The sequence below is a fragment of the Vipera berus genome (assembly GCF_964194415.1).
Source record: "Vipera berus genome assembly, chromosome: 4".
Classification (NCBI taxonomy): Eukaryota; Metazoa; Chordata; class Lepidosauria; order Squamata; family Viperidae; genus Vipera; species Vipera berus.
In genome coordinates, this window is record NC_138206.1 from 30,604,256 (window position 1) to 30,623,648 (window position 19,393).

At 33.8% G+C, this 19,393-nt stretch overlaps 1 long non-coding RNA gene across 1 annotated transcript in view; it reads left to right on the plus strand.

The window, feature by feature from the left end:
- The window catches only part of LOC308667140, a 178,702-nt gene that overhangs the window by 69,725 nt on the left and 89,584 nt on the right, over nt 1-19,393 (plus strand). The window contains exon 2 of the long non-coding RNA XR_014026239.1: nt 3,858-3,904. This is a non-coding gene — a long non-coding RNA (uncharacterized lncRNA). The remainder of the gene's footprint in view (nt 1-3,857; nt 3,905-19,393) is intronic.

The window sequence follows — 19,393 nt, forward strand, 5'->3', positions numbered from 1 at the left end:
GGTGCACATATCTTCATGATGTCCTCAGAGCAACTGACAACATAATGAAGGAGGTATAAGTATGATATCAAATTAAACTTCATAATTAACTGTATCATATAGTCTAAATCTGAAAATGAGGAGAGCTTAGTTTGAAATCTAGGTAACAATATATCTAGAAGTGTAAGTTCTTGCTTATATTTGATGAGAATACGCTGAAACAAGTTCCCACCTACAGTGCATTTAGAAAGTATCAGGACCCCCTTCACTTTTGTCAATTTTGTTATGCTGCAGCCTGATTCTACAGTTGTTGAAATTCATTTTTTTCTCATTAATCCTCACTCAGTACCTAAATGACAAATTGAAAACAGATTTTTTAGAAGCAGCATAACAAAATTGACAAAAGTGAAATTGGTCTGAATACTTCCTGAATATACTGTATATATACTGTATATATAATGAAATGAGGCAATAAATGCATAATGATATGTGACTCATGCCAATTTAACAATATGTTTAATTTAAATACAAAATCCATATAGATTGAGGAATGCCACTTTCCAGATGAAGCCAGGCATGAGGGTAGCTTTTGAGCCATTATTTCTTATGATTGCTTTGTTTTTCAGCCAGTCTTGGAATAGTCTTCAAATGTGTTAGGTAGATGACATTGGCCTAACTGGTTGGGTTGGCAATATATATAAGCTATGATTGTATTGTATCACTTTAAATGTGTGATGGTTGGCCAACGCTGGCTTCCAACGGCCATAAGAGGGAGCTAGAGACATAGCTTCTCTCTCTGTTATTCTCTCTGTTACGTTTGCTGTTACTTGCTGATTATTGTGGTTTGTGGGTTTGCTACTGTTTGCTAAACCTGAAGAACTGTGTTTTGACTTACGGACTGGTAAGATAAGAAGACTCTGTATTGGATAATCCTTGGACTATTGTTATTTGCTATCATCTCTTTACTCGTGTATGACCTGGACTGATTTTTTCTTGGACTGTGCTATTGTATTATTCCACAAGTAAACCTTTTTACACACCTCAGTGTATCTGTGTGGTTGCTGCGTAAACTTGCCTACTCTCAGTATCCTCTTTTTCTTTGCAAGCTCTTGTTGGCTCAAGAGGAACTCTGCACATCCTTATCAAAATGGATGGTACTGAAAGACAACTGTCATCTCTAAAGATTAATCTGACTATGTTACTTCACATTAAAATTTATATTTTCTGTGTCATTTCCTAGAAGTGGGTGTGACTGTGTATTCATACGGATAAAATTACTAATTTACCATCTGGATGTGAAACAGTTTTCTTTTAGATATCAGGAAAAGTATGATTTGTCCATTTTCTTGGAAGTCTAAATATGCTAAGTACTGTCAGACATGGAAGTATTCTGTGATTTTCAGTTTATTGTGGTGATCCCCCTTAGAAGAATATATTGAACTGAGTCACATCCCTTGTACTATTTAATATTTGCATACCATTGACAGACATCTTCAGAAACTTTGAATTCAGTGCCCCAAGACTCTTTAATAAGAATTTCTTTTGATGAAGTGAGTTTTCTGGATGTGTGGATGGAAGATAGTTCTTCACTGAAGTTCTACATTTATACGTTTACTGGAGTTTACACCAAGTTGCCCCAAATGATGTCATTAATGTTTGCTAAAAATTCTTCATGGCAAAATGCAACATAATAACTTTTCATGACTATACTCATATTAACAGCCATAAACTTTTTATTCTTGGATTTAGCTACTGCTTTGAATGAGGTCATACTCTGTTTTAAGGATGAGGTCATACTCTGTTTTAAGGATCAGTTGAACTTTTTTTCTTTTTTCTTTAGCTTGGGAAGGTTATTGTAAACTAAACAAGAACAATCAATTCCTTAGGAAGGAATATATATGTGTACAGTATATTGCTGCACATCTCATAAGAAGTTAATCTGGGTGGCATACATCAAAAAGTATAAAACAGTAAACATGTCCAATACAATCATATTAAAAAAGTTTTTAAAAACTCTTTTAATCAGCTCCATAACAATTGGGTGACTATTTCCGTGTTTGTGTAAGGTCTGGATTTGTAATTTTTCAAACAGCCTTTTTTTGTGTTGTCATAAGCTTGTGGAAGAGAAGGATTTTATCAGTTAATAATGCTGAATGATCTGCTGTTCAAAAGAGAAATGCCAAAAAGTTACCAGGTTTGTGTAAGACCCTGGGTTCATCTGAAATAGATACTTGGTTCCTGGCTTTTGAGTAATTCTGAGGATTTTGAAGTTTCTGTCAGAATCCATTTATATCACATTTCATAAATGTATGGTTAGAATATTGTGCTTATTCTCGGGATTCTGCCATCTCTCCGAGGGGGGGGGAGAGAGAGGATGGTTATTCAGATTGCAGTAGGCTGTTTTCAAAGACCAGGAAAGCTTTTGATCTGGGGGGAACAGGGGGAGAGAGAGAGATCTGGGTTGCATCTCCATTTGAAACTGAAAGGAAGAAAGCAATAACAATAAAAACAAGGAGTTTTTCTTTTCAAAGGGCCTGACACCTAAGTAAATGATGTGAGCCTGACCAAATGGATTTGAGGGGAGGGGGGTTGAACCGGGAATGCTTTATATAGTATTGAAATGTAACTCAGTGTCAGATCCCGTCTTGTATTGCCACAACCGATCTCATCCTAGTAAACTTTTCCTTTTGGACAAACTTGGATCCAAGAGTTCTTATTTCCTAAGATGTGGATTGAGGTGGGTCCTGACAGTTTCTGCTGCAAAATGACTCAAGACACTATAAAAAAACATATTATTAGGGATGCATACATTTTCTCTGGGGAGTAAATGACAAAATAAGGAACTTTCAAAAATAATTTTACCTTTTTTATTTTGGGCTGGTTTTTTTTTTTGAGGGCTTTTAAATAATCATCTTTACTAAAGGAAAAAAAATCTTTCTAAAAACATTTTATCTAACATTTGAGATGTTCATGAAGTATCACTATCCAATACAAGACCATTTGTAGAAAGGTTTTAAAAGCACTAGATGCTATTATTCAGATTTTTAAAATATGTGATTTTAGCTTCTAAACTATTTGAAGTATTTACTTGTAACATTTCTGATAAATGCATCTTTAGAGAGAGTAGTATACTCTTCATTATCATAAGGAATTACTTTCATAGCTAATAGAAAAATAAGCCTCCCTGTAATTAAAAATAACATACAGTTTTAACTATGGCCTATTGCCGCCTCCATAACATGACACTATTTCTGTTCTCTGCCTTTTTTTCAACTCAGTTATATAACTGGCAGAGTTATTGCTAGTTTTTCATGCATACGTATTTATCACCTGCATAATAAATATGTCTGAATGTAGTTTTGTTTTCTCTTACTCAAACAGATGGCTATATGTTGATATATATACACACAGTAAGGCAGCTAAATGCCGAGTCTTTCAAATGTTATGAAAACGAAATATGTTGTTTAAGTAGATGCCTAAATACAAATATTTCTTTTCTTTACAGCAGTGCAGAAATGAAGTGTTAGGAATCTCTTTTAACTCTTTTGGAAACCAAATGGGCACTGAGAATATTTTAGGAAGATATTGTGAGGAAGCACTTGTGCCTTGAGTGAAGAGTCATCTCAGTAATTTCCTTTAAAATAGGTCAGGGAGTTGATCCAGCCTTCTTGAAGATTAACATAGAAATCTGAGATATTTCCCCCCCACAAATGACTTAATTCTTAATCTTATAAAGTGGCCTATTGTGTAATGAAATGATGTAGCATTTGAATGTGATTAGAGTTGTGAACTTCAAAAATGTTGTGAAATATATCCCATATTGGTTTATGATTGTTAAATATAAATACTAAAAATGTATGTCTCTCTCTCTCCCCCAGAACCATACACAATTGAACAGGAGCACAATGGCTCATGTGTTAGAATGGTGGGTTAGCAATTAACAAGCCTGTGTTCGAGACCCAATGCTCCTGTGTGTCGGCATGAGCTCCCGTCATTTGCTCCAGTTTATGCCAGAGCAGCTCGAAAGCGTGCAAACTTGAGTAGATAAATAGGCACTTTGGTGGGCTCATTAATGGGGACATGAAAGGATCCCCCACTGGGTGTGCCCTTGGCAACAGTGATATCTCTGTCTAATCCTTTCGAGTCAGAGGCATCCCAGGTGATACACCAAAGCACCATGGGATGGGGATACACAATTGGAATCTTACCATAGGTCATTATGGGCAAACAGGAAATTAATAAAAAACTTTTTAGTTGATTTTGGTTTGCTGTTGTTGAGTAATATGTAAAAATAATATCTTCTTAACAATTTGTCCATTTTTGCCTCAGAAATATAATTAAAATAATGTTTTAATATAAACAAATTACTATTTATAATTCATAGGTAATATTGGATAAATTCATTTCTCCCATAAAGTGCTTAATAGAAGAAGAATTACAGAAATGCTCAATATAAATAGAAATTGCATACTTTTGAAAGCCAAAGCATCCTGGGATCCAAGTACATGAAAGAATGGTGGTGCTCATTTCCCTTTGTGCATATATTAAGGTAAAACAGCTGATGACTACTGTACAGAGATTGTTCAGAATTTTCTGTTCCTGTAATTCTTTCCCCAGGAGGATCCACTTGGGAAAAAGTTTTTTGTATTCAGGATTGATTATCTATCTATCTATCTATCTATCTATCTATCTATCTATCTATCTATCTATCTATCTATCTATCATCTATCTATCTATCTATCTATCTATAAATTATTTCATTTTATTTTGATTCCTGCATTTATATAAAGCTATAAGAAAGGAAGAGAGACAGAAGGATTGGGAGAAAATGCTGTTTTTATTATTTTACTCTCCTTTGAATTGAAGGATAGAATGCTAAAATTTCTACATTAACATATGTTGAAAATATGAAGATTCAGAAGTTTAGCACCAGGTGAACAGCTGCTTAACTTGTTTTCATATTTTTCACTTCTGTGTTATGTCTTTGTAATTATTGGAATGTAACTGTGAGGATTGTGAGCTTCTGTGCTTATAAAAGAAACAAGACGGAGGAAAGCGTGGATAAACTATTAATTTATGGATAAAACTAAGTTGCATTATATGCTGTATATAGCTGCTGTTGTGAGCACTTATAGAAAATTTCTAGTTTTCCAGATACTTCTGACACCACCTTGATTTTCAAGCAATGAATGTCTGTAGAGTTGCAAATGTGAATCCCAAATTCATACGCTTTTTCATTTTTTTCTCTGCAATTTACTTTCTGTTTAAGCTGTTACTCAAATGAACTTTTATGAGAACAATCTAATAGTTAGAATAGAGATTTTATATACATATAAAAATTTGGAATATGGCTTTGTTCCTACTTCTTAAAAAAATGTGAATGTGTTCCTAAAGAAATTAAACTATTTTAAATTTAAAGACTTAATGATATCAATCATTCCGAATGGCTTTCCTTTAGATTTTTAAAATGTGTACATTTTGTAATCCTGTCAAAATATTTAGAAGAAAAGCTTGACAATTTTCTATTGTAATGCAGACCTCATCTGTAAAATATCTAGGCAGATACATTCCAGCAAAACCAGTGAGTTTTATTGAACTGTCTAATCTTGATTATCTGTAAATCTACATATAAAAAGAATGTGCTGCAAACAAGAATATTCTTATAACTTTCATTCAACCAGGAGAGTTTAATCTATTTGTTGCAGGATCTTCCAATTACATTAATTGTCTTCATCAGAAAGATCTGTGAATGCTGTGCCAGTAAAGAATCATATTCTCCTAAGCCCCCTACTTTTCCTAGCACAGTCTTGTTTCAATTGCAGTTTGGAGAGGAAAACTATGGATATTCCTTGGAACTTTCCTCAGAGTCACAATCTCTGTTGAAGTGATGCTGGATCCTATTCTGTTTGCATTAACTGATTTTACCACCTGTTCTTAACTAAAACATACAATAGTAATTTGACTCATAAAGAATCCATTAAAAACTAGTTTGTATACACAGGTTGCACAGGAGTTTCTTTTAGAAAATTTCCATTGCTTGTTATTTTTTAAAATGGAAGAACCTATTATTTTAGGGTATTTTCATTTGACTTAAGATGAATAAAGAATAGCAAGAAATAGGAGATTTGTTGGATCATGCACAGCAGTGCCTGCACTTTCTGCGTCGCATGAGAAAAGCTCATCTTCCTTCCCCTGTTCTGACCACTTTCTACAGGGGGACGATCGAGAGCATCCTGTCATACAGCATCACAGTCTGGTTTGGAAGCATCACTGCTTCAGACAGGAAGGCGGTGCAGAGAGTGGTGAGGATGGCTGAAAAGATCATTGGCAGTTCCCTCTCCTCTATCCAGGACATAGCACAGAAGTGTTGTTTGAACAGGGTCCCTAAGATTATCTGGGACACTACTCATCCTCTTCACAACCTGTTTTCCTTGTTACCTTCTGGGAGGAGGCTTCGTGGTATCCATAGCAGAACATCTAGATTCAACCATAGTTTCATTCCTTACAGCATTAACCTTCAGAACTCTCAGGCTTCCTCCTTCCATTATATATTCAAAATGGACAGTATTTAATATTTTATTGTTATGTATATGTAGAAGTGTGGGTCTATACATACGTTGTTTATAGTATGTTTTAGGTGTGTGTCAACTGTGTTTTACTTTGAGAGCGGACAACTAAATTTCATCTTTGATGTGTGCCGTTGTGCCCACAGTAAAAAAAAAATGACAATAAAGATTATCTTATCTTATGTGCTATATTCTAAAACATTCATTCATTGGTTTCTACAATACGAGCCTAGGATAAAGTTTAATAAGACTGCAGCAAAGGAACATTTAGAGAATTGGTTAGAAAATCTGAAATGCTAACACTTGATAAAGAAGACAGATATATTTATTTTATATAGCAAGTTTTTTTTTTAGTTTGAGACATGAAGAGGGTAAAACTTGATCAAGAAAACCTAGCTCTTTTATAATTTTGTGATATGCCAAGAGACTAGAATTGAGCAATAATAACTCTGAATGGAAACAAGACATATCCTTCAATCTTACCTCCTCTGTTGATAAAATTACAAACTTTAGAGTTTGTGGGATGTAGCAGAAATATCAGTCTTGAATTCAAGGAAGCATATCATTGTAATGTTATTTGAAACATGATAAATTTCTAGTTTTTTATGACTTCACAGCCATTTAAGCATTGTACTGTAGTACTTATTAGCAAGTATTTGTCAGCCTGAAGAAAATTCAGGTGAATTTTGTTGAATATTTGGAGAGTATTGTCCTGGCTCTGTATTGCTCAATATTTATATAAATAGGTTAGATAAATGAATAGAGAGAAATATATGTTTATCAAATCTGAGGATGACATGGAACTAACAGGAAAATAATTGTCAGATTTAATGCTAGGTTTGGTAATAAACCTCAGTACTGCACATACTTTAACAGCAGAAGCTGAGGGAGAAAATATAACTAAGGCATGCTGATTTATTGCAGACAAGATAACAATCATGAGTACATAGAAGCTATAGTTCTTGTAAAATACAGGGAGTTTGAGATACTGTATGTGTGCATTTACTCCTGCACATGTAGAGAAAGTTTTAGATTTCTTCAGAGAAATAGAAATTTGGCTGTTCTCTTCTCATCTTTAAAATTGGGAGCTTTTTTTACTTTACATTTCTGTGTAGTCTGAAAACATGATTGTCACCTCTATTTTTCCTTTCTCTCTTCTGTGTTTGGAGGCGTCAGATACATTTTCAACTCCCTAATTCTGGTTGATGATCATTGCTAACTATAAGTTTTAACATTGCATTTTCCATTTTCATTTCTTTTCTGACTGAATCTGTGACATATTCTTATTTTTGACACCTCACTTCTTTCCTTTTCTTTCTGAAGACTAACAGGAAGGAAGGAAATTTCATTGTTTTATTTGTTGATTTGGTATAATTTCCATCCTCTTGGACATTGTTTCATTTCTTAACATCAGACAGTGGTAATGCAAGGTATATCAATATCTTTCCTTCTTTAATGGGGACTTATACCATTCACATCTCCTGGGAAATGCCTGTATCTTCTCTTAGTTGTAGGAATGTCACCTTCCTCACAGTGAGTCTGCTGGCAGTTAATTTGTTGGTTATAGGCTTCACAGAATAATAAGTGTCACAAGACAAACCATAGATCTTGGCATGAACTCTATGTGAGGTGCAAAAAATATCACATAAATTGTGCAATCTGGATTATTTTACAAAAATTCTCTGGGATGACCTATAAATGTGCTGGTTTTTTCACGTTGCTTATTCTGTAAGAGTGAATGATTTCATGCCATTCGTTTGTTTGATGTTCTCACAAAAGTGTTATATTTGTCTAATGACCCCCAGCATAAGGAGTAGATTTTCCCATATTCTAGTTTTCCCTGTTATTAAGTTAATTATAACTTCAACTCAGATTGCTCCATAGGAGAATGTTACATGGGGGGAGGGGCTTTTTCCACATTGTTTATATCAGTCTGATATGGTCCAGCAGGAAGATCATGCTACAGATCCTGTTGGCCAAATAAGGACGTTTGCCAGGGTCCGGAGGCATGTTTTTCCTACTGTAGCACGTACCCTATGGAATAATCTGCTTCTGGTTTTGCTTGCCTTTCATAAGATCTGTACAAAGGCCTGTATTTTAACTTTCGTATTTGTGATTGGGATAGTTTTTAATTTATTTTCTTATGTTCACATCCCATAGTCACTTGTTGAAATGTGCAGCTATGCAAATTGAATGAATGAATGAATTGAATGAATGAATGAATGACCTTAGGTCTCAGAGTAAAGTATAAATCACATAGAGTAAGGACATTAATTAAATAGGGTTTACTATCACAGAGCAATAACTGCTGAAAGAACAGATGCGATGTAAGAGCTGCTGTTAACTTGCTAGGTTAGCTAGTGTCAGAGCTCCTTAGCAACCATCAGGACTGAAAGTAACCAAGCAAGGAAAAGGTTTCCTGAGCTCTGATCGCTAAGATTTTTTTTATATATAAAAGTTTTATTAATTTTTTAAGAATTACAGTCTTTAGTGCTTAGTAAAAAACATGTCTGGATTCAAATATTTAACATTAACTTTTTGAATATAAATCTGTTCAATACTACACAATCCAGTATTTTTTCCCTGATCCTCCTTTCTTCTCCATATTTTTTTCCATTTTCCCTTCATTACGCCATTACAATTTTTGGTACTGTTGTATACAAAGTTAGATATAAGCATTTTCATATTTTACTAATATCATACAAATAACAAATAATATCAATTCTTAGGTCAATAATGTCAATTCATTAATCAATATCCTGTTTTTCGTACTCTTGTTAAAGTTTGATTTCCCATCAGTATTTGAAATATCAATTATGATTTCCTCAGTATTAATTTAATATAAATTAAATCAGTATTAATGTAATTACAATTACATTTATATAGCAGAAAGTTTTATTCAGATCAATCTTCCTAGCTTCATATTTCCCATATCAGAGGAAAACATGCTATCTTAATTATAAATCATATCTTTCATTATAAAAGTCTAATTATAACTAGAAGTCTTCCATTCTTTTAATCTTATTCAAGAAAGTATTTAAACATATAATGCTCCCTCTAAAAGGTCAAGTCTTCTGTTTTTTAAATCTGACTCTTTCTTTCTTTGCCAAGTCATTTTCCAAGCCAGGGCAATTAGATTGCCCAGGAATTTTCTTTCTATTTTTGTGAAAATTGCTTGGCATAAGGAAAACAATTTGGGTAGGGTATTTTGTGGGGGAATTCCGCCCATTTATATTCCTTAAACAACTCCCTGTTCCTTTCTCTCCCCCCCATTTCTCTTTTCATTTCCTGTCTCTCAAATTGTGACATTTTCCTTAACAGCTCTATATTCGCTTTTTAAAAATCTTTTTCTTTGCCATCAGGTATATTTTGCAGACCTAAGGGGTAAAGGGTCTTTTGCATTTTCATTGTTATAGCTAAGTCTTGCAGTTCTTTTATCTCTTCCATCTCTAAATCCATTTCCTCTGTTTTGTCTTCTGATTTCTGGATTATTTGTTCATACTTTGTGGTCATTATCTGGCAGTTTTCTAGTTGTAGATTTAATCTGGAAATTTGTTCATTTATATTGTCTTAAGTGGTTTTTAGTCTCATGATTTTTTATATCCTTTTTGCATTCAACAATTGTTTAGTGGATTAATTGTAGTATAGAATATATTTCTTTCTGGAAGGTGTTTGTTTTTTCTTCAGACATCATTCGTGTAGATTGATTTTCTGGTCTTTATATGTATCCTTTATAATCCAATATATTCCAAAGTATAGATTCAGTCCTGAAGGCAATATTTTATAGTAATCCTTTGTCTGAAGTATCCCAAAAATTGTCAGTCAGGCAAGGATGTAATCCACAATATTTGAAGTATTCAAAATGTTCAACCTCTCTGAAAACAGCTCAAATGTCTCTCCAAGCCTGGCATAGTCCAAGGTCAAATTTTTCTTTCTCTCCCACTAGCTCTTGAAGTTAAAAGTCCAAAATCAGTAAGTATTTATAATCCAAGAAGGTCAGGATGATAAGTATGTCAAAATAATTTCCTTTATTGCCAGATATTCTCCCAGGGTAGGAATCAGCAAGCAGAGCAATTTATATTGCTATACACAAATCCATTACTAGATGTTATTCAAAGTCCATTTTCCATTCTTAAAGGATTTAATTGATTTAAATTGATTTCTTATATTTCGCCTCAATGTTTTTTTCCCAAAGAGAAAATCTTAACAGTTATCTCAGTTCTCAACTTTATCAAAACTGTAGCTTTATGTTACTTCCATATCAGTACTGTATGTTTTTGTCCCCCATAAAATTAAAATGCCGCTTCCGTTTACATTCAGACGTTTTTCGCTTCTTGTGAGCCTTTCCTAGGAAATTCAGTTGTAAAATAGTAAAGAAAGGATCAATATTTTCATGCAGGTCCAAACATGCTGTTTACGATGTATTAAGTAGTGTTTTTTGCCTCTTCAGTTGTCAGCAGCTAATGGCGGGCCACAGGAATGTAGATGATATTTCCCCTGTCGGTTTGGAGGTTTTCCTTGGATCAGTTGGAAAGACCGCCATCTCTTCGTGATCAACAAGGCACCCCTCCTCTTCATTGCCTCTTTGGGGTGATTTTAGGCCCTTTTTAGAGCTCCTACTAGGGTGAAATCAGGCACTAAAGGCAGAGCTCTGCCTTCCTGTATCCTGTTCCGCCGCGATGCAAACCGGAAATCCTCTGATTGCTAAGATTTATTAGGGAAAAAAAATTAAGTTGACAATATACCACCACATCCTGTAGGGAATTGTTGTTCTGAGTTTTTGAGACCAAAGAGTCTATAGATACGTCAGGTATACAGGACATCCAGTTATGGTTTAGTTTATGTTAGTTCTGCAAATAAAATTATTGAAGGATGAACACTGACAGTGGTTTGCTTGGTCTTTCAGTGTCATAATGAATAAGATACTCTAATTTGCCTCTTTTGTTTCTGGAAAAAAATATATTCTACCTTCCACCTTCTATTATCTACACTCATAACTAAAATAGTGGAAAAGGTGAGACAAAAGGAGAATATAGAGCATAGGGGGGCTTACCTGGATGTTGCAAGTAAAAGGCTACTAGGAAAGGCTACTAGGATTAATCAAATGTACAGCTACAGACTAAGTGAAACCTGGCTCAATAGCAATAACTGTGAGAGCGATCTTGGAGTCCTAGTGGATAATCATTTAAATATGAGCCAGCAGTGTATGGCAGCAACCCAAAATGCAAACACAATCTTAGTTTGCATTAACAAAGGGATAGAATCAAGATCACGTGAAGTATTAGTATCTGCCTTATAAATCCTTAATAAGACGACACTTAGAATACTGCATCCAGGTTTGGTCACCGTATTATAAAAAAGATGTAGAGGCTCTTGAAAGAGTACAGAAAAGAGCAACAAAGTTGATTAGGGGGTTGGAGGCTAAAACATGAAGAATGGTTGCAGGAATTGAGAAAGAGCCATTGCATTTATATCAAGTATATAAATGCAGTATATAAATATTATTAAATTATAAATTAAATTATTATAAGTTTAGATAGACATCTAGAGAACAGAAAGTTATTTGAAAGCTAACAATAATAAAAAGGCCTTCTTGACATTGCCACTCAATTTTTGGGGGGAAAGTGCTTGAAGTTCTTGTAGGAACTTTGAAGGCTCAGGAATGGGAAAGATAGGTAAATTGCATGAGTAGTGGTCATAAAAAGACTAAAATGCCAACGGCAGAATGAATTGTTATAGGTAAATTCAGTCAGAGGCAATGGGTATTATTCCAAGGTAGCAGTTTTCCGCTTTCTCTCACTTTCAAATTGTAGGTGATATGCTGAGAATCTCAAGAATGTGAAACAGGCTTTCTCCACTAAGCCATAAATTGAATTGCCTGTTCTGAATGGCTATGCCTTTTTGCTGAACAATAACTGGTGCTACTGAGAAAGAAGTGGATCATCTTTGAAAAAAGATATTTCAACATCAATACACCCCTAGCTCATTAATACATGGTCAGTCAGTATTAAGGCTTTTTGCAAAGGGGAACATGTACAATAGACTGTTTGTGTAAGTAGTCAGTGGGTTTATTTCAGTACTCTTAAGTGTTTGAAGAAGATGGTAACTCAGGAAGAGACATGAGCAGCAAAATATAAGTAAAATGTGACCAATTTTACACTTAAATGGCCAGCTGGCATTGTGAAATTACAAAACTGAGGAGAAGTATGTATATAATTGCTTGTATATTAAGACAGTGGCATATAATATTAATAAATAAGTTGGTTGTGATGGTATAATTCGGCCTGTTTCCAGGAAAAGGGAAGGACAAATTACAAGTAGATTTTTAATCTTTCTGATTCACCTACTTTACTTGTCTCCTCCAGCACTTGTAATTGTCAGGAATAGTTCTCAGCCAAAAGTACAAGAAGATTCTCTACCTCATAAAAGAGTAATTAACTGTTTTAAATGGCTTAATTCTAGTATGCAGTATGTATTCCCATCTAGCCATGTTTTGTCAAGTGTCTTCTGGAGTTTCTGCAGAATTTGAATCAGTGAAAGGAATGTTTTTGATAGACTGAACTGAATAGTGTAAATGGTCTCTTCAATATTATGATTTTACAAGTCTGTAGAATCATAAATACTTTGCTGGTCCTGATACAGATGCAGTACTGTTGAGAAACTGCAGATAGCTGGTACCAATAGTCTTTGATTTATGATCACAATTAGCCCAAACTTTCTATTGTAAGCAAGACATTTGTTAAATGAAATTTGCCCCATTTTACAACCTTTCTTGTCCTGTTTGTTAAATGAATCACTGAAGTTGTTAAGTTAGTAATATGGTTGTTAAGTGAATCTGGCTTTTCCACTGACTTGCTTCTCAAAACATTGCAAAAGATGATCACATAACCTGAAAGCAATGCAGCTATCATAAATATGAACCAGTTGCCAAGTACCCAAATTTTGATCATGTGACCTTGGTCGTGCTGCAATGGTTATAAGGAAAAACAGTTCCTTTTTTCAGTTTCATTGTAACTTCAAACGGTCGCTAAATGAACTGTTATAAGTCAGGGACTACCTGTACTACTACTATGTGAAACAGATGCAGAATAAGGCAAGTGTGTAAACATCGTAAACACCACATGTGTTCTTTTAAAGAGAACATTCATTGCTCTAAAAAATATTTCTGCTCTGACAAACTATGGGACAGGAAAAGTTATCTGTCTTTTACTTTTGCTGGCAAAAGAATAGGAAACCAGAAAGTTATTTTTTCTTTTTTTATATATTTGCTTTTTTTATTTTGAACACTGACAGAGTAATAGCAGGACTGCTTGATGGAAAGAGACCACCTGTGTTGTGCTGTGGTTGCTGTTCTTATACTACCATGAAGTCATTGAGAGAAAGGGAAAAAATTGCAAAGCTGACTATTGCCTAGAGAATGTGGGCAACTACATTTTTTTCTCACAGAATTCAACAAAATTATGTGCATATAAACAACATTTTCATCATATACTCCTGTAAAACTAATAGAGAAAACAATTGTTGCCTACGTTGATTTTCTAAAAAGACTACACCTACCATCCTATGCTCAGTGTTGAACTGCTTCATCTATTTATAAAATAGCCATGATTGTACTATTTACTTCTTAAAAATGTTAGCATCTATTATGAAAGTAAATACTTTGTTTTAGCTATGTTGAGTAAATATTGTGACCCACCACTTCCCTTGGTTCTGAGAATACATAAACTGGCTTTCAAAAAATAAAACCCAGAACAGTTGGTTAAACTGTAAGTTTAAGTTATATGATAGTTAAAAACATGATTTTGGTCCCATCTTTCATTAACATGTCTTACATGTAGGTGAACAAAGCAAAAGATTTTGATGAAAGGAACAAAACAACTCTTTCTTGGCATTAACTAAACTGAAGACCGATCCCTCCACTTTCTATGTTTTTATAACTTAGGTAATTTTTCACTCTCATTTCTGTATGACATTTCCTTTCAGGTATCAGATTAAAATCCATTGCACTCTGGTCTTTCAATGCATACCATAAAAACCTAGTTATGATCAACATTTTTGCTTTAAAATCTTTTAAGTTATCTGAACTATTGTTATTACAGTTATAACAAGTGAATGATTTTAGTCAGAAACAATCAATATTGAATTTTTGGTTTTCAATGCTTTTAAAACATTTAAAATTAACTATTATCTTAAATAAGTCTGAAAAGTATGGAAGACCAAGCAAAGAAGAAATCTAATGCATTTTTTGGGATTGGCTGTTGCATTCATTTTTCTTAATTCGTCTGTTTAAAAATATAAATAGTGTGAGAATGAACAAGGTATAAATAAACTAATTATTTAATTAACTAATTAACAGTAGAAAGAAGCGAGAAGCTTTATTGTACAGTGGTGTAATATTTAGTTAACTGTGGGGTTACATTCCTACAAAGAATGTATTCATGCTAGAAGGACATTTGTTTTCTCGATAATATTATGTACAGAAATGTGCTAGATAAAAAAGCTTTCTTGTCTAGGCAAGAATCCCGCTATTTGATACTATGTTGATTTTTACAACATCTCATCAGAACAGGTTTTATCAATTAAAATGGCACTTATAAGGTATTATTAAAGTTGCAAAATGAAATTGAGTGTTAATGTCATTTAGGAATTACATTCCTACTTACTATTAGTACAGTGAATCAGTAACTCTCATTAAACCTAATTAAATCTAATACTGACTGTAAGTTGTTACTTATTTTAATTTTTTTGTAAATGATTTGGGGAAAAGCTTTAACTGAAGACAGACACAGTAACTACAATCTCTTTTACATTAAAGATATGATCAGGAAGGTCTGTATTCATAAATAAAACATAGTATGGGATAAGAGAATGAGAAATATGTAAATGTAATGCATGAAAAAGAGACCAAAGGTTAAAAAACAAAAAGGAAAGGAAACAGAGTGATGTTAAAGAAAGCAAAATGCACTCTTGACTAATTACCATGAAAAGCATGATAAATCATGGACATATATCCTTGACTTTTGACTGATAGAGCCTGCTGAGTACAGTTTTTCATGCATGGCTGCCTCTTTATCAAATTTAAACTAGCATCACTATCAGCACAAAAAATGGAGCACAAGGAAAAAAAAGAATGCAAAAATATTCCTAGTGCTGTTGCATATACCTTTTTAAATTATACATTTGGCTTCCCAAAATAAAATGCAGTAAGTGTGAGTTAAGTATTTAGCTTACTTTAGTAAGGTAGGAAATCCTGGCTGCTTGGCCTTTCAGCTGACAAAACTACTTCATGGTTGGCTTTCTGCTAAAGTAGATTTTATTAGTGGTGAGCTGAAAAGATTTTCCTTAAACTTTATTCTAGCTTTATCTTCTATCCTATTTTACAGTTCATATGTTTCATGATTACTTTTCAGTTGTGAAGGAGCTTGGATTCCTCCTACTATTGCTAGCCATTGTCCCTGGGCCATGTCTTCTTATTATAGGCCCTGCAACACTTCTATTTTAGCTTACACCGGTTGCTGCTAGTGTTGGGGCTCAGGTAGTTTGCTGCCAAGCCTGCTACCTCTCTATGTGCCACTTGAGCATTTCATTGCCTTTGGTCTGGAGTCTTTCCTTGCTGAATTGTTATTCGCTGCCATTCACCCATACTCTACTGAATCCCTTCTACTCTCCTTGAAGCTCTTCCTCACAAGTTCCCCTTCACAGGTATAAAGTATAAGCCTGGCTACTCATTTTTGATCCACAATGCAGTAGCAGAGAACTGATAAAAAGTATCACGGAGAATGTCTCTAGGAAGCACATTAGACTTTTTTTTCCTGCCTTCTACTTTCATGTAGCTTATCAGAAACCAGCATATAAGCTTGATTAAGCTTTCCTTCCAAATAAATTATTTTAGGTTAAATTAAGCATTTTTCTTTTAATTCAGAGATGAGTGGAAGGATATAACTAATTGGAATGTTTCTACTTAGTTTCTACTTAGTATACCTCATTCATGCACACAACATTTATCTATGAATCAAAGTGGGAATGATTGGCAATGATGATTTTGTCCAATAATTTTGGTAAAATAATTCTTAATTAAATTTGTTCTGTATCAATATGTCATCTTAGTCAGGAATTGTTTATTAATATATTACTCTAAAAAACTTCGGCATTATATGTTATCTATTGGGAATTGTGCATATTTGTTGTGGCTGTTTATTACACTGCTCTTTATATATCGCTGTTTCCTATAAAGGAATGCAGGGTTATAAAGCAATAAATCACAGAAACAAATAATAAAGGTACATTTAGTTCTATAATACTGGCAAGTATGGAAGCTAAAAATATGTAAGCAGTCAGATGACTGTCATTTACTTGAAAAAGTTTGTCCCAGGATATCATGTTTTAAACTGAAGGTCCTACCTGGGCAATTGTAATACACAGGTTAGACAAAGCCATGATGTTGATGCTGCCAGAACTATCTGAAACTGTAATCCTGGTTCTGCCAGAAAACCAGCAATGTAAACGCATGCTGTGTCTACCCACAGACAATATCTATTTTATCACATCAGTCTGTTGTGTGAACAGATTGATCCATATCAAGTCTCAATCTGATTTGGCATGTCTAAACCTTATGGCAACTCTTTTAATATGAACACAAAATTGCTTCATTTGCTGAATGTGGTTCCATTTCTTTTCTTTTAACAAATACAAGCAGTTAAAGTAACACCAGCTGCCTGCAGTTAGTGCAGGTTCGCATCCCACCAGGCTCAAGGTTGACTCAGCCTTCCATCCTTCCGAGGTCGGTTAAATGAGGACCCAGATTGTTGGGGGCAATAAGCTGACTTTGTAATAATGCCGCTTGGGGGGGGGGGCGAAAGCCCTAATAAGCAGGCATATACATAGAATGAAGGCTACTGCTAAGCTTGTAAGCCACCCTGAGTCTTCGGAGAAGGGCGGGATATAAATGGAATTAAAATAAATAAATAAATAAATAAAAATAGATTACAGTATATCCTCCAAACCAAGCATTAAGCTAGGTAACATACCTTGAAATTCCTGACAAATTATCTAAGAAATACATAACATTATATTCATTATTTCATTATAAAAAACCATGGAAACTGTTGTAAACTGTAACTTTGTATTTTTTCCAATTTTCTTCAGTTATTGAAACCTTTTTATTTGTTACGCTAACCTTCCCATTTCTCTCTTTTAACAAAATATTTATATTTTGATATTAATGTGCTTATAGGAAATGAAATAAAAATTAAAAATTTATAATTAACATACTTTATGATTTTTAAAGATTTTTTCTAATTATGCCATGTTAAAAAATATTCCCTTTCCTTACAGATGTTGGGCCTGCAAAAAATTTTAAATGAACACTATTTCATTTTCCATCTTTTCAAATACTTTCACTACTTATAATAGTGGAAATACAAATCCTTACATTGCTAGTTTTTATTTTTGTTTCAATACATTTTCAGAACAATGATCAAACCTGGAAATAAAGGTATTATATTTTTTGTCTTTCAAGTCAGTGTTGACTTCTGGTGATTGCCTGGACAAATCCTTTGTAATTTTCATGGCAAGATTTTTCAGAACTGATTTTCCATTGTTTTCTTCTTAGAGCTGGAAGGTCAGTCACTCAGCTGGCTTCATGCTTAAGACAAGACTGGAACTCGTATTCTCCTTATATCTAATCTAGCCTGGTAGTTTAAATTGATTCTCATACAGTTTTTAATGCATAAATTGAAATACAATCAGTGTATGACTTCTTTGATTATTACAAGCCTGGCTTAATTGTGCAATCTGTTCTGTAAGGATTGAAATTTGGAATATTTTTATTTTTCAAAGTAAGAAAATATAGCATGAATGGTAGACTTAAAGTTTGGTTATCTTTTTGATTTTTATTAACAATTAAAATATATATTTTTCAACTTGCTGTCTCCTGCACTAAAGATAACTTTATTGTTGAAATAAGCTAAGGACAATGTAAAATAAGCTATTAAATTAAGATAAAGTTAACTCTGCTTTGAGAAGATGGTAAATAGAATTGTGTTTGCCTATTTCCTTCTTATATTTCACAAGAAGTTCTTGTTTTTCTCAGTATCCTAACTGAATGCTTATAATATCACAAGCCTGATGGAAGACCACAATGGAGGAATGGATTGTAAAGAAAACATAATTAGCATAAATGACAAAACCTGACCTATTTGTTCAAAAATAAAACAATAAGTACTTTAATAAAAGACTGGAAACTTTTTATTGCTGAAAATGGAAAAAATGAAACAGTGATTTGTGGATTTGCTGATTGAAAAGAGGTTGAATATGGAACAGATGGGATCTCTGTAATGTAATTTGAAAGAGGGAGCAGGAATAATAACGTTTTGTAGCTGCTGCAAAGAACACTGGAAGTTGCTTCTTTAATTATCTTTTGCTTTTTTTTAACTATATTGCTTCTTCACTTTTATCTTTTTCCCCCCTCTAACTTTTCCTTATATACTGTATTTTACTATATAACCAATTAGATGTAGACATCCAGTTATAAATTGTGAGATAGTGAGTTTTAGTCTAATCTAAACCAGCACAAAACCAGCTGGGTGACCTAGGACTAATCACTTTATCTTCACTGCTGCTGTAATGCAGATATGTAAAAAAAGTAATGCACATTCACTAGAATCCAGCAGTTGTCAAAGACAAATGATAATCATGTGACCAGAAGAGGGAGTTGTGCTGCTAAATCAATATTTATTTATTTTTATTTGTATCCTGCCTTTATTATTTTTACAATAACTCAAGGCAGCGAACATATTCAACACACCCTTCCACCTCTCCCTTTCCCCAAAACAACAACAACCCTGTGG